This window comes from Diabrotica virgifera, chromosome 8, assembly GCF_917563875.1.
Source record: "Diabrotica virgifera virgifera chromosome 8, PGI_DIABVI_V3a".
Lineage (NCBI taxonomy): Eukaryota > Metazoa > Arthropoda > Insecta > Coleoptera > Chrysomelidae > Diabrotica > Diabrotica virgifera.
The window spans coordinates 138,499,667-138,513,718 of NC_065450.1; positions in this window are offsets into that span (position 1 = coordinate 138,499,667).

The following is a 14,052-nucleotide window of genomic DNA, read 5'->3' on the forward strand; positions in this document are numbered from 1 at the left end:
TTCCTATATGGTTCCTAGTTACGCAGACATACTTTATAATATGTAGCTCAAAATTTTTAAATTTTCAAATTGTAATGCCATATTCGGATTCAGGATAATCAAAAACAAAATAGAAACATATTTTATCAAAGTAAATTAATGAATTCAACCACATTGTTTTCATCCATTTAAAAAAATGTGAAATCATAGAATTATATTACACATCCTTCTGTCTGTCTGCGAACACAATTCCTCCGTCAGTATACCAGGTAGAATTACAGATGAGGTGTCAAATGATAGCTTGTAAACGAAGGATCCGTCGACCCCCGAGGATAATTACAGCTTAAGATAACACAAATCCGTCTCAATTAATAAATTTTACAATACTGTACGATAATCCAAAATTTTACGTTTAGTTAAAATGGTAACAGAAATGTTAACAGAAAATAAATCACTTATGATGATTATTAAACATAAATTTTTCTTGTTTTTTCATTAATTTCTAGAATAGAAAATCGAGTTAAAGATTTTGACCCTTACTTTTGTTTATGGCGGCGGCCCTGGAAGGATGGTAATCAAGGTGAGAAATTTAACCTAGTCTGTCTGTCCGTCTATCCGTCCTACCGCGAATAAGACTGCTCGTCACTATACCAGGTAGACTGACAAATGAGGTGTCAAATGAAAGCTTATAATCCAAGGATGGTACTAAAGGTGAGAAATTTGACTTAGGACTTCCGGTTTTAAAAATGCGACCGGAAGTACTGTTTGAAAGTCACCGGAATAGTACAAGTGATATATTATTCGACGCGCCTTCGAAAAATGAGAACAAATATATACTTTCGGTTTCATGACTGTCTGTCCGTCGGTCCGTCCCTCCGCGAATACAACTCCTCCATTATTAATACAGATGGAATGACAAATAAGGTGTCGAATGAAAGCTTATAAGCCAAGGATAGTAGTAAAGATGAGAAATTTGACACAGGACTTCGGTTTTAGAGTTAAGCAATCGTAAGTACTGTTTTAAAGTCACATAAAATATGATATGAGTGTAAATAAAGATAACTCAAAATTAGTAAAATCGTATATTAATCGACGCAAAGTTACACGAAGAGTTCAAATATCGACTTCCATTTCTACTTTCGATTACTTTGGGTGAAAAGCTAGGACTTACGAAGTCCACTTACTTGTTTCTAAAATAATTTATACACAAAAATTGTTATTATTTAAACAATTAATAAACAATTAGCGGCTAAATCTTTGAAAAGAACTTTTTACCATAACATGTATATAAACTAACAAAAAAAAATTTTAGAAAAATATAAGTTTGTTTGAATTTTTCCAAAACAATGCATGCTTTGTATTGTACCTTGCCACTCATTATCTAGCAAACAACCTTGAGAAAATAAGATGACCTTTTCTACACGGACATGTTCTAACAGGGTACAGGTAGCATTTAGGATCACATCAAAATGAAATGATAAACTGGACCGAGGTATTTGATAGTGGCAACGTTGCGGACGCAGAAATAGCTTTCCTATGAACAAAGATACCCGTTGCGGACACAGAAATGCCGGCATGCTGTAATATGGTATATTCGGACGTTTCAACGATAGCAAAATATTTGGATGCAAAATTGCTATCGCAGTGAAAGTAAAAATCATCTCCATTATTCTTAGAGTATATAGAAAACTGAGTTGATGCCGAAGTAGCCATGGTTGCAGGATAGCCAACAATGTTATAAAATATAGATATACATCAATTTTTCGAGTGGACGCACAAACATACCTATGGTAAAAGGATGCAGCAATGATGGTAGGATTTATATATATATATATATATATATATTATATATATACATATATATATATATATATATATATATATATATATATATATATATATATATATATATATATATAAATATAAATAAGCAAAATCATTGGCTAATACTCGTAAAGTGAATGTGAATTTAGTTGGAAATATATAAAATGATGAAGGGTCATCATTCCATACATTTCTGTGCAACTATATACACCGGTGTTTCGGCCTATTTGGGCTTCGTCAGTATAGTGTAGCAAGTTAAAAAAGTTGTTTGTTAACTTGTAAAAGGATTACTACAGGAGCAAGGTTACCAATTTTGGTCAGGTTGTTAGAAGACCCGCAATATATATATATATATATATATATATATATATATATATATATATACGGTTCATAATGTTCTACGACGTCTTCCGATTCCCAATCGCCATTGCTCTCGATCGTAGCACATGTCTTCGTTCAAGCCTCTTTCTCCGATTTCCCTATGGATTCCTTCTATCCAGCTTTTCCTAGGTCTTACTCTCTTCCGCCGTCCTTTTGGTGCCCATCGTAGCACTTGCTTGGGTAATCTGTCTTCTTCCATACGTTGTACGTGGCCAAACCATCTTAGTTGCTTTGTTTTTATATCGTCCATTCTCCAGAAGTCCATTTCAGTTGTTCTGAGCATATTTTCGGATTTTTCTTTAAGTGGCCAAACTTCGCTGCTGTATGTTATAATGCTCTTAACAATGCTGTTATAGATGTTACGTTTATTTTCTTTGGAGATACTTTGGTCCCATAGGATTTTGTTCAATAATGCGATAGCTTTCCTTCCTTGTGTGCACCTTTCTTGGATATTCTTGTCCAACGTTCCATCTTGTGTAATTGTAAGACCCAAGTATTTATATTCCTGACAGTGATTAATAGTTATTTCATTTTCCAACGCTAGATCCTGTTGTATACCTCCAACGCACATATATTCCGTTTTCTTGGTATTCACTTCTAAACCCCAGTTCCGGTACTCTTCTATGATTTTTCGGGTCATATATTCAATATCGTGATAATCCTGGGCCATAAGAATCTGATCATCCGCAAAACATAGAGTGTATAGCATGTTATCATCATTTAGCGGTTTTACAATACTTACCTTACTATTATAGTCACTCACCAGGGGTATCAAATTCTGACTGTTTTTGTGTTATTTTTGTGTTAGTTTGTTTGTGTAATCTGTACCGTAGATGTGATTGTTGAAAAAAATTAAATTAAATTCCATTATCAATTTTATTTAATTTAACAATAATCTATTTGAATTATTATAACAGAACCATAATTTGTTTAATCAAATTAAATATTTTTTTATACTTATGTGTTGTGTGTTGCATATTATTGGGTATGAGACTTAGAGTAGGGAGAATTTCAAAATTTTCCATGCTCTAAGGTATGAGACTTTCGATTATTTGTTTTTCATAGGGCTTTTCATTCACAGTCATTTGTTTCGAGCTTCTGTCAAATGTCGTATAATCCGTGTATATTAATATTACACACAGATTATACAACATATGACAGAAGCTCGAAACAAATGACAATCGATGAAAAGCCCTATTCGGCGATTGTTGGTATTTCCTTGATCTTGACTTTTTTGAGTAACTTGCTGAATTCTGCTGATGAGTTTGCTAAGTACCTACATATTTTTCTTCGGTGAGTAGGATGAGGGTTGCTTCTTTGACTTTTGTCTTTTTTATGTCTGTATCTTTCATGATTATTGATGCATATTTTCATTGTAGTCTGTGCTCCTTATCTCAGGCATGTTTGAATATCTGGGATTTATCGAAGGATATCTGATTTATGCTTCATGCTCGCAAACCCTGACATATAGTAGTCTTGCAGTTTCCTTCACGTAGAAGTTGTCGCATTCACAGTGTATTTTGTAAATGCAGTTTTTGAATTTTTCTTGCGTGTTAACGGGTTTGGTTTTAGACAGGATATATTTCATAAGAAAGGGTAGATTTCATAAATTTCACATTTTAAATATTCAAATCGTAAAATGTTTGCCAAATATTCAATATAAAAATTTTTATCTATAATTGACATGAAATGTCATAATTTTCCAACACCTGTCAGTTGTTGAAATGTCACATTGTATCCCGCTCGCGGACGTCAAAATAGTATATTTTACAACAAGAGAGAAAAACAGACATATTTCTCACCTCACGAGCGCAGAAGTTTGTTGGCATGAGCCAAGATACGAGGCGAGTGCTGCAAATCAAGCGAGGGAGATGTCGTTTTCTCACGTGTTGTACACTGTACTTTTTCTATGGATGCGTTTTTGTCAAGAGTTCACACTTCAAAATTAAATAATTTAGGTGCTTTTATGTAGATTATATGCCAAAATTGAAATAAAATACACATTATACACATATGTAGGTATAGGCCAGGGTAATAAGACAAAAATATACCCTGTTCGTGACACTTCAGCAGCCAGGGTACTGAAGCGTTTTTTCGACAGGTAATACCTATAGGAACAAATTATAATTGTTTCCTGCTTAGGATATGGCAGCCATTTTTATATATAAACAATTAACTGTCAAAAAATGGCATTTCCCCCTTTTTTTTCAAATCAACGGAAAACAGTGAAGTTTTTTAGTACAAATATCTTCGAGATTATGGAAAAAGCTTTAAAATGACGAATTACAACGTTTGATATACTCATTTATTGTTAATATAATTACGAAAAAATGTCAGAATTGCAAAAAAATATTTTCTCAATAAATGTTGTAAAAATTAGTGTACAGCTTTGAAATTTTTGTCAAATGAGGGTTCTTTGGTGCTTAATATGTGATAAAAATTTCAAAGCGATTCATTTAATTGTTTAAATTTTATTTAAATTGTTTATCCCAGAGAGCATTTTTTTTGCAATAACATAAGTCAGAAAAAAATGACCTTAGAACCATTCCACAGGTGTCCAATGAAAGAGCATGAGCTACATTTTCAACATGGTTTAAAAAAGTGAACAAAAAATGCATTTATTAGTAATAAATAATTTAAATAATTATGCAAAAGTAAAGTCATTTTTTCTTTACAAAATTTTTGAAAACCTTTTTCAAAAAAATTAACTTTTTACCCTGATTTAAGTGCACAACTACCAAGTAATGTTATCTATATAATAATTGATAAAAAATTGTAATAAATATGTATAATTTCTTATATAACAAAATAAAAATTTATAACATATAACATTATATAAAGTGTACAGCTTTGAAATTTTTGTCAAATGAGGGTTCTTTGGTGCTTAATATGTGATAAAAATTTCAAAGCGATTCATTTAATTGTTTAAATTTGATTTAAATTGTTTATCCCAGAGAGCATTTTTTTGCAATAACATAAGTCAGAAAAAAATGACCTTAGAACCATTCCACAGGTGTCCAATGAAAGAGCATGAGCTACATTTTCAACATGGTTTAAAAAAGTGAACAAAAAATGCATTTATTAGTAATAAATAATTTAAATAATTATGCAAAAGTATCGTCAATTTTTCTTTACAAAATTTTTGAAAACCTTTTTCAAAAAAATTAACTTTTTTACCCTGATTTAAGTGCACAACTACCAAGTAATGTTATCTATATAATAATTGATAAAAAATTGTAATAAATATGTATAATTTCTTATATAACAAAATAAAAATTTATAACATATAACATTATATAAAGTGTACAGCTTTGAAATTTTTGTCAAATGAGGGTTCTTTGGTGCTTAATCTTCTTCTTCATGTGCCGTGCTCGATTATCGAACGTTGGCTATCAAATTGGCTATAGTAATTTTGTTAACGGCAGCTCGGAAAAGGGATGCAGAGGATCTGTTATACCATTCTCTCAGGTTTTTAAGCCATGACGTTCTTCTTCGACCTGGCCCTCTTCTTCCGTCTACCTTGCCTTGTATTATTAAATGGAGTATATTATATCTCTCTGGGTGTCGCATAACATGGCCAAAATATTGAAGTGTTCGATTTTTAACTGTTCTGACGACTTCTGTGACTTTTCCCATCCGGTGCAAAACAACTTCGTTACGAACTCTATCCACCCAACTTATTCGTAGGATTCTTCGGTATACCCAAATTTCAAAGGCTTCCAATTTCTTGAGAAGAGTATCTGTTAAAGTCCAACCTTCGACACCGTACAAAAGAGTAGAGAACACATAACATCTCACTAATCTAATATTAAGATTCAAAGTAATGTTGTTTCCACATAAAAGTGCTTAATATGTGATAAAAATTTCAAAGCGATTCATTTAATTGTTTAAATTTGATTTAAATTGTTTATCCCAGAGAGCATTTTTTTTCAATAACATAAGTCAGAAAAAAATGACCTTAGAACCATTTCACAGGTGTCCAATGAAAGAGCATGAGCTACATTTTCAACATGGTTTAAAAAGTGAATAAAAATGCATTTAATAGTAATAAATAATTATGCAAAAGTATCGTCAATTTTTCTTTACAAAATTTTTAAAAACCTTTTTCAAAAAAATTAACTTTTTTATCCTGATTTAAGTGCACAACTACCAAGTAATGTTATCTATATAATAATTGATAAAAAATTGTAATAAATATGTATAATTTCTTATATAACAAAATAAAAAGTTTATAGCGAAAGATTTACGATACTTTTGCATAATTATTTATTACTAATAAATGCATTTATTATTCACTTTTTTAAACCAAGTTTAAATGCTCTTTCATTTGACACCTGTGCAATGGTTCTAACGTTATTTTCTTCTGACTTATAAAGATTTTAAAAAATGTATTGACGTCATTGAAAAACAACATAAATGGCAAGTTTTTAAGAGACATAGGAATGAGGTAGTAAATATGTTAAAGCTAAAAAAAGAGCGATTCTATTTTAACAAAATAGACAGATATAGAAACAATCCAAAACAAATGTGGAAAACTTTAAAAAAATTAATCAATGATAATAGCCGAGAGATGCCAAACTCTGTAATCTTTGAAACTGCTACAGGCCCAAAACGGTTAACAAACAACGTAGAAATACCTAGCAGTTTTAATGAGTATTTTGTTGAAAGCATTGAAAGTATTGTTCAAAGTATTGAAAATTCTGAAACATGGTGTAATGTAAATAATAATCTATATTTAAATTTTGATAAATTTGAAGAGCTTTCAATTCAGGATTTAAAAAAAAATTGTTGGCAATTTGGATAATAAATTCTCACTACACGAAACGTTAAATTGCAGAATGGTAAAGGAAGTTTTTGAAACCATTGGGCACGTTATGTTGAATTTGATCAATACATCACTTGCTACGGGTAAAATTCCTGACGTATTAAAAATAAGTACTATCACCCCTATACCAAAAATACCCAATACTACAAAAGCTGAAGAATTTCGACCAATCAATACTTTACCTCCTATAGAAAAACTGTTAGAAATTGCTGTTTATGAACAATTATTGGAACATGTAACAAAAAATAAAATTTTAATTAATAAGCAATCAGGGTTCCGTAAACAATTCTCTTGTGAATCAGCATTACAAGTTACATTATGTCACATAAAGAGTAATTTAGATAAAAATAAGTACGTAGTCGGTGTATTTCTAGATTTAAAAAGAGATTTTGAGACCATCGACAGGACAATATTGATATCAAAACTTAACCAGTATGGTGTGGGAGGTGCAGTAATTGCGTGGTTAGAAAATTATTTAGAACATCGCAAACAGAAAGTACGTTTTAAAGACCAATTATCATCTAAAATGGATAGTAATACAGGTATTCCTCAAGGCAGTGTATTAGGCCCTCTTTTATTTATTCTGTACATTAACGATATCGATATTTTTGTAAATTGTCAGTTTATTAACCTTTTTGCCGATGATACTCTACTATGTTGTAGTGATGAAAATTTTGATATAGCCATTCAAAAGATTAATACTATTTTAGATATGGTTAATAAATACTTGAAAATTAATAAACTTAAGTTGAATGTTAAAAAAACAAAGGCAATGGTTTTCACTACTAAACATAAATATAGCTTGCTCGATTCTGAGAACATAAATTTAAATATTAATAATGAAAAAATTGAAGTGGTTACAACAGCTAAATATTTGGGATTCCAACTTGACAATATTCTGAATTTTAACAGTCATTTCGAATATTTTCATAAAAAAATATCAAAAAAACTATACTTTCTGAGCAGAATATCTCAAAATTTGTCAATGGAGTAAAAAATTACAGTATATAACACAATTATTCAACCTCATTTTGACTATTGCTCATCAATCTTATATTTATTTAATCTTAATAAACTTAACATGCTACAAAAATTACAAAACCGTGGAATGAGAATAATTCTTAAAACAATTCGTCGTACCCCAATTAGGTCGATGTTAAATACTCTAAACTGGTTCTCTGTTGAAAATAGATTGTTTTATTTCACCGTGATTTTTGTCTTCAAAATAGTAAATGGCTTATCACCTGAATATTTTCAAGAATTCATTTCTTTTAACAAAAGTATTCATTCTTATAATACCAGAGGTTTAGATGACATATATATATACCTAGAACTATGTATAAAAGTACGATGAATTCGCTCTTTTTTAAAAGCTTCCTTAAGTTCAACCAGTTACCTGCAGCTGTAAAAAAATCTACTAGTCTCAATAATTTCAAAATATTGCTTAACAACATATCAAAAATTTATAGTGTACTTTCTTTTCTTTATATTGTATGTATATTAGGTTTTTTTCTATTTAAAAATAAAGATCTATCTATCTATGACTTATGTTATTGCAAAAAAATGCACTCTGGGAAAAACAATTTGAATAAAATTTAAACAATTGAATGAATCGCTTTGAAATTTTTATCACATATTAAGCACCAAAGAACCCTTATTTGACAAAAATTTCAAAGCTGTACACTAATTTTTTACAATAGTTATTGCGAAAATAATTTTTTTTTGCAATTCCGACCTTTTTTCGCAATTGTATTAACATTAAAGGAGTATATCAAACTTTGTAAAACGTCATTTTAAAGCTGTTTCCATAATCTCGAAGATATTTGTACTAAAAAAACCATAAGTTTTCCTGTTTTCCATTGATTTGAAAAAAAAAGTGAAAAATGCCATTTTTGACACTTAATTGTTTATAAATAAAAATGGCCGCCAGATCCTACGCAGGAAATAGTTACAATTTGCTCTTTTAGGTATTACCTGTCGAAAAAACGCTTCAGTACCCTGGCTGTTCAAGTGTCATGGAAAAAATCTTATTACCCTGGACTAGTATTTAATATTATTAATATTTATATACTTTTATTTATTTAAAATTATAGTTACCAGTTATATTTGAACAGTTTTGAAAGGTAATTCCTGGTAAGTTTTGATTTGACACATTTCATTTGACAAAAATATTTGTGTTTGTATTGTGCATGTTATCATGGAAACCGCGATTCCACGTATGGAACCCGTGAGAAAAAATATTTCTCAATGCAATGGCCGACTTTTCTCACAGCCTGAGAAATTTTTCGTTTTGAATGTATGTAAGTGGTGAGAGAAGTTGCACATTGTATATCATTCATAGAAAAATATATTATTTTCTGGAGTGCCATTCACTGAATTTTGCATCTAAATATATAAAAATATCTATATAAATTCTTAGATATTGCGGGCAATATTTTCAACGAAAATTCTCTCTTTTTCAGCCCTTACTAATTCTGGCGGCGCAGGAATCACTGCACATTTCGCTCAGATTTTGCTAAATTTTGACCACAGGCTGACACATTTTTTTGTTATTCTAATAGTGACCTAGGCAACGTCTCAACTTTCCTGATTTTGTCTTGACAATCTATTTATTTTTGTTTTTTACGGCAAAATTGTTGAAACGTTGCTTCTGACGAGTTATAGAAAAAAATATTTTATTATACACGAGGCAAAATGCAGATTTAAGCTCGCTCACGATTACATCCGTAATAATTTTCATGTAAAAATACCAGGTTTTTTGTACTTTCATGTATTGCGCTAAAATCTGCTATTTTTTGCCCCTTATAAGTACAGTGATTTTCAGATAAAACAATCCGCCTTAAATAACTTTTGAACCACTGGTTTTTAGAAAAAACGCAAAAACACGTCAAGTAATACTTGAACGAGGAGACATTATGCCATATTTAAGCTGGCCGGGAGAGGCACCTCCTCAACCCACGTATCATCCCTTATTTTTTTTTAATTACTTCTACCTTTTTTATTTAATATTCCTTTTTTCTCCTCTTTTACGCCAATCAATGGGAGCAAGAATATGATATTACCTCCGAATTCTATCCTACTGCATGGATTTTATTGAAATTTTGGGAATAGGCTCTACTTATCTCCTAATTCAAAGTCTACCCTATGCCGATGTAAGCTTTTGTCTTGGGGGTGGTTCCCACCCCTTCTTAGGGGTGGAAAAAATTTTGGTTAAAATTACCACGGGATTCGCTAGAGAACCTAATTCTAAACAAAAACTGTTCTATATTTTTTTTTTGAAAACTCAATACTTTTTGAGGTATTCGTGGTTAAAAATTGGCCATTTTCATTGAAACATAATACCTTCTCGAACGGTTTTTTGCGAATACCTTAAAAACTATGCATCTAAATAAAAAAAACTATATTAAACATTTTGTAGGTTATAAAAAACAAAGAGACACTTGCCTTCATAAATCTTCTAGTTATAATACAAAAAGAGATATGGTATGTGAAAATAGTTTGTTTTTTGGTACATTCCCTGTTGGAAATTGGTGTATTCAACTTGAAATAATAGAGAAACGGTTAAGTTTAGGTATATAATGCTACTAATACCTTTAAAGTGCGTGAAAAGACCTTTAAAACGAGCTATATATGGCCAATATGAGCCAATGGTCCATTACATTAAAACTAAGCGAGATATGCTGCAAACAAAATTGAAAACTAATGTATTTTAAGAAAAAATGAGAAGTAATTTTAACCCCCATCCACCAAAATGTAAATGCATCGTTTTCCTTCTACAATACCTTTTATTATAGTATTATTTCTATGTTCAAAAAGTTGGACGGGTTTAAAATAAATGGTTTTTGAAAAAAATATATCAAATTATAGAGCGCATTTTTAAATGTTCTTAAAAATCTTCCTTTTTTTTCCATGTAACTTGAAAATGATAAGAGATACAGTAATGAAAAATAAAAAGAAAATTTATATCTAAAAAAGCCCTACATTTTTGTGTGGTATCTTTTTTCGTATCTCTTATCTTTTTCGAGTTACATGGAGGAAAAGGAAGATTTTTAAGAAAATTTAAAAATGCGCTCTCATGCGTTTCATCTCGCTGATTTTCAGATACAACTTTGGACAAGTGTTTACCCATCGTTCGGTTCATCCTTTCGACCATCCCATCTGATTGAGGATGCAGGGGTGTTGTTCTGGTCTTATTGACACCAATCAATTTACAAACGTTTTGGAAAAGAGCTGACTCAAAGTTTCGCCCTTGGTCGGAGTGGATCTCCAAGGGAACACCAAATCGGCTGAAGAATTCTTTAACAAGTACCTCTGCAACGGTAGCAGCTTCTTGATTTGGTAATGCATATGCCTCGGTCCATTTCGTAAAATAATCCATGGCTACCAGGATGTATTTATTTCCAGCATCAGTTTCTGGAAATGGACCTGCAATGTCGATTGCTATTCTTTCCATAGGACTGCCAACATTATACTGTCTCATGGGTGCTCTCTTTTTACCAACTGGACCATTACCGGATGCACACAGTTCACATTTCTGGCACCATCTTCTTACATCATCTTTACAGTTCACCCAATAGAACCGTTCTCGAACCTTTTGCAGAGTCTTCGTAATACCAAAGTGTCCACCTGATGTACCGTCATGCAACTGACGCAATACTTCTGACACTTTACTTTTAGGTACAATCAACTGAAGCTTAGATTCTGTACCATCATCGTTCTCAAAGGTTCTGTACAGAAGATCATCTTTTAGTACCAGGCAATTCCATTGGCTCCAGTAGGCCTTGACTTCTGGACTACATGCACTAATGTTCTGCCAACTAGGTTTCTCACCTTGCCGCATCCAATCCAATACTCTTTTTATACATGGATCATCTTCTTGGGCGTGTTGTAACTGTTGGGGCTGCCATTGTTCATTAACTACGGTAGTTCGTCTCACAGGGCAACGCTGTTCCTCTACTTTAAGCCGGTGATTACAACTTTCACCGCATGGCCGTATCGAGGAAGCATCTGTATTTGAACGAACTCTTCCAGCCCTCTTCACGCGTCTCTTCGGCATCGTGTCACGAATTACCCTCCGTACCATTTCCACCAAACGTTCATCTTTTCTCTTATCGCCTTTTTCCACGGCTATTACTCGATTGTTTCGTGAAGCTTGGCTAGCTGCTTCGTGTTCCAAGGCAATAGCAAGTGCTTCACCTAAAACTTTCGGTCTTGCTAGTCGTAAGGCTTTCTGTAGTTCACTCTCTTTCAACCCATTGATGAAGGTATCTACGGCAATTTCTTCTAAAATACTGTCTGGCGCCTCCGGATAAGCCAACCGCACCACACGAGCAACATCTGCTTCAAATTCTTGCAGATTCTCACTTGCTCGTTGACTTTTACTTCGCAGTTGTGCTTTGTATACTTGTTGTAGATGAGCATCTCCATAGCGTTTTTCTAGACGAGTGAACAAGGTCTGGTAACATTTTTCTTGGCCCTTCGGAATTGACCTTAAGATATCTGCAGCATCACCTCGTAAAGCAGCAGTCAATGAAACAGCCTTTTCTTGTTCGGTCCAATGATTGGCGGTCGCAATAGTTTCGAATTGTCTAAGGTATATGGACCAAGAGGACTTTCCATCAAATGGTGGTAATTTGAATCTCATATTATGCGACATTTCATCTCTCGGTAGTTCATCTTTCACTACAGGATCTAAACATACTGCATGAACTGACGGTTGCACTTTTGTATCGGTTATCATGCTCTCTAATTCTTTGATCTTCTCTTCTACGGCCAAAACTACTGCATTAACTGAAGGTAGGACTTTCGTATTGGTTACCATAGTCTCTAGTTGTTTGATCTTCTCTTCTAACATTTCTTTACTGTCGTCTACGCTTTTCTGTATCTTATCGAATGTTCTAGAAACCTCTTCAAATTTCTCGTCGTTCTGTCTACAAACGTCTTTAATTACTTGAGAAACACTTTCAAATTTCTCGTTGCTCTGTCTACAAACTTCTTTAATTACTTGAGAAGTCTCGTCGATCTTTTGAGAAATGGTTTCGAATTTCTCATTATTTATCTTAGAAGTATCATCGATCGTTTCAGAAACAGTTTTTAATTTCGATAAGATTGCTTGTTCTGCTGACTGGAAGTGGAACGTCTTTGGGTCTTCTCCGTTCTTCGTGAGGACATCCTCGAGTCGTGCTTGTAGGACTATCTTCAGCCCACTGCTGTCCAGATCCCGTTCCTCTAGCTGTTCACGGAGCTGTTTTACTGTAAGTTCTTGTAGCAACATCTTTGGTGGACACACACGTACTTTCCAAAATGTCTTTTAAAAGTCTTTCCGAATACCGAACAATCAACTCACTTTAACTATTCCCGACGAATAAAGTCCAAAAGTCTTTTAAAGTCTTTCCGAATACCGAACAATTAACGCACTCCGGTTATTCCCGACGAATAAAGTTCAAAAGTCTTTTAAAGTCTCTCTGTAATTCACTTATTTATATCGCACTAACTTTACCGAACACCGACACCAACTGTAACAAAAACGAGCGTTCGGGTATTTATTTACGACTTTACTATTTATTTATACAAGTTTACTTTACAAACTTTAGTTTAAGACTAAAAACTATTTACAAATATGCCCGTATTTATACCCAGTTGTTATTCTGGAACAATCGACGCCCATCTCTAGCTATCAGCGTGTTCCGCCTACGGGTCGTACGTTCGAGAAGTTCCTCCTCGTTTCCGCCGAGGCCTAGATCATTCGATGACGTCATTCTCGAGGTGTTTACTGTTATACGGCGGTCGGCCAAGATTTCTCTTTTGTTACAATATTTAAGTTTTGATGGATGAGGGGTTAAATATACTTCTCATTTCTTCTTAAAATACATTAGTCATCAACTTTTTTGCAGAATACCTCGCTTAGTTTGAATGTGATCGACATTTAATATTGCTCATTTTTAAGGTCTTTTTAAGCTCTACAAAAGTTCTTTGTATAATTATACACCTAAAATCGACAGTTTCTCTGTTATTTCAAGTTGAATAAACCGATTTGAGCATGC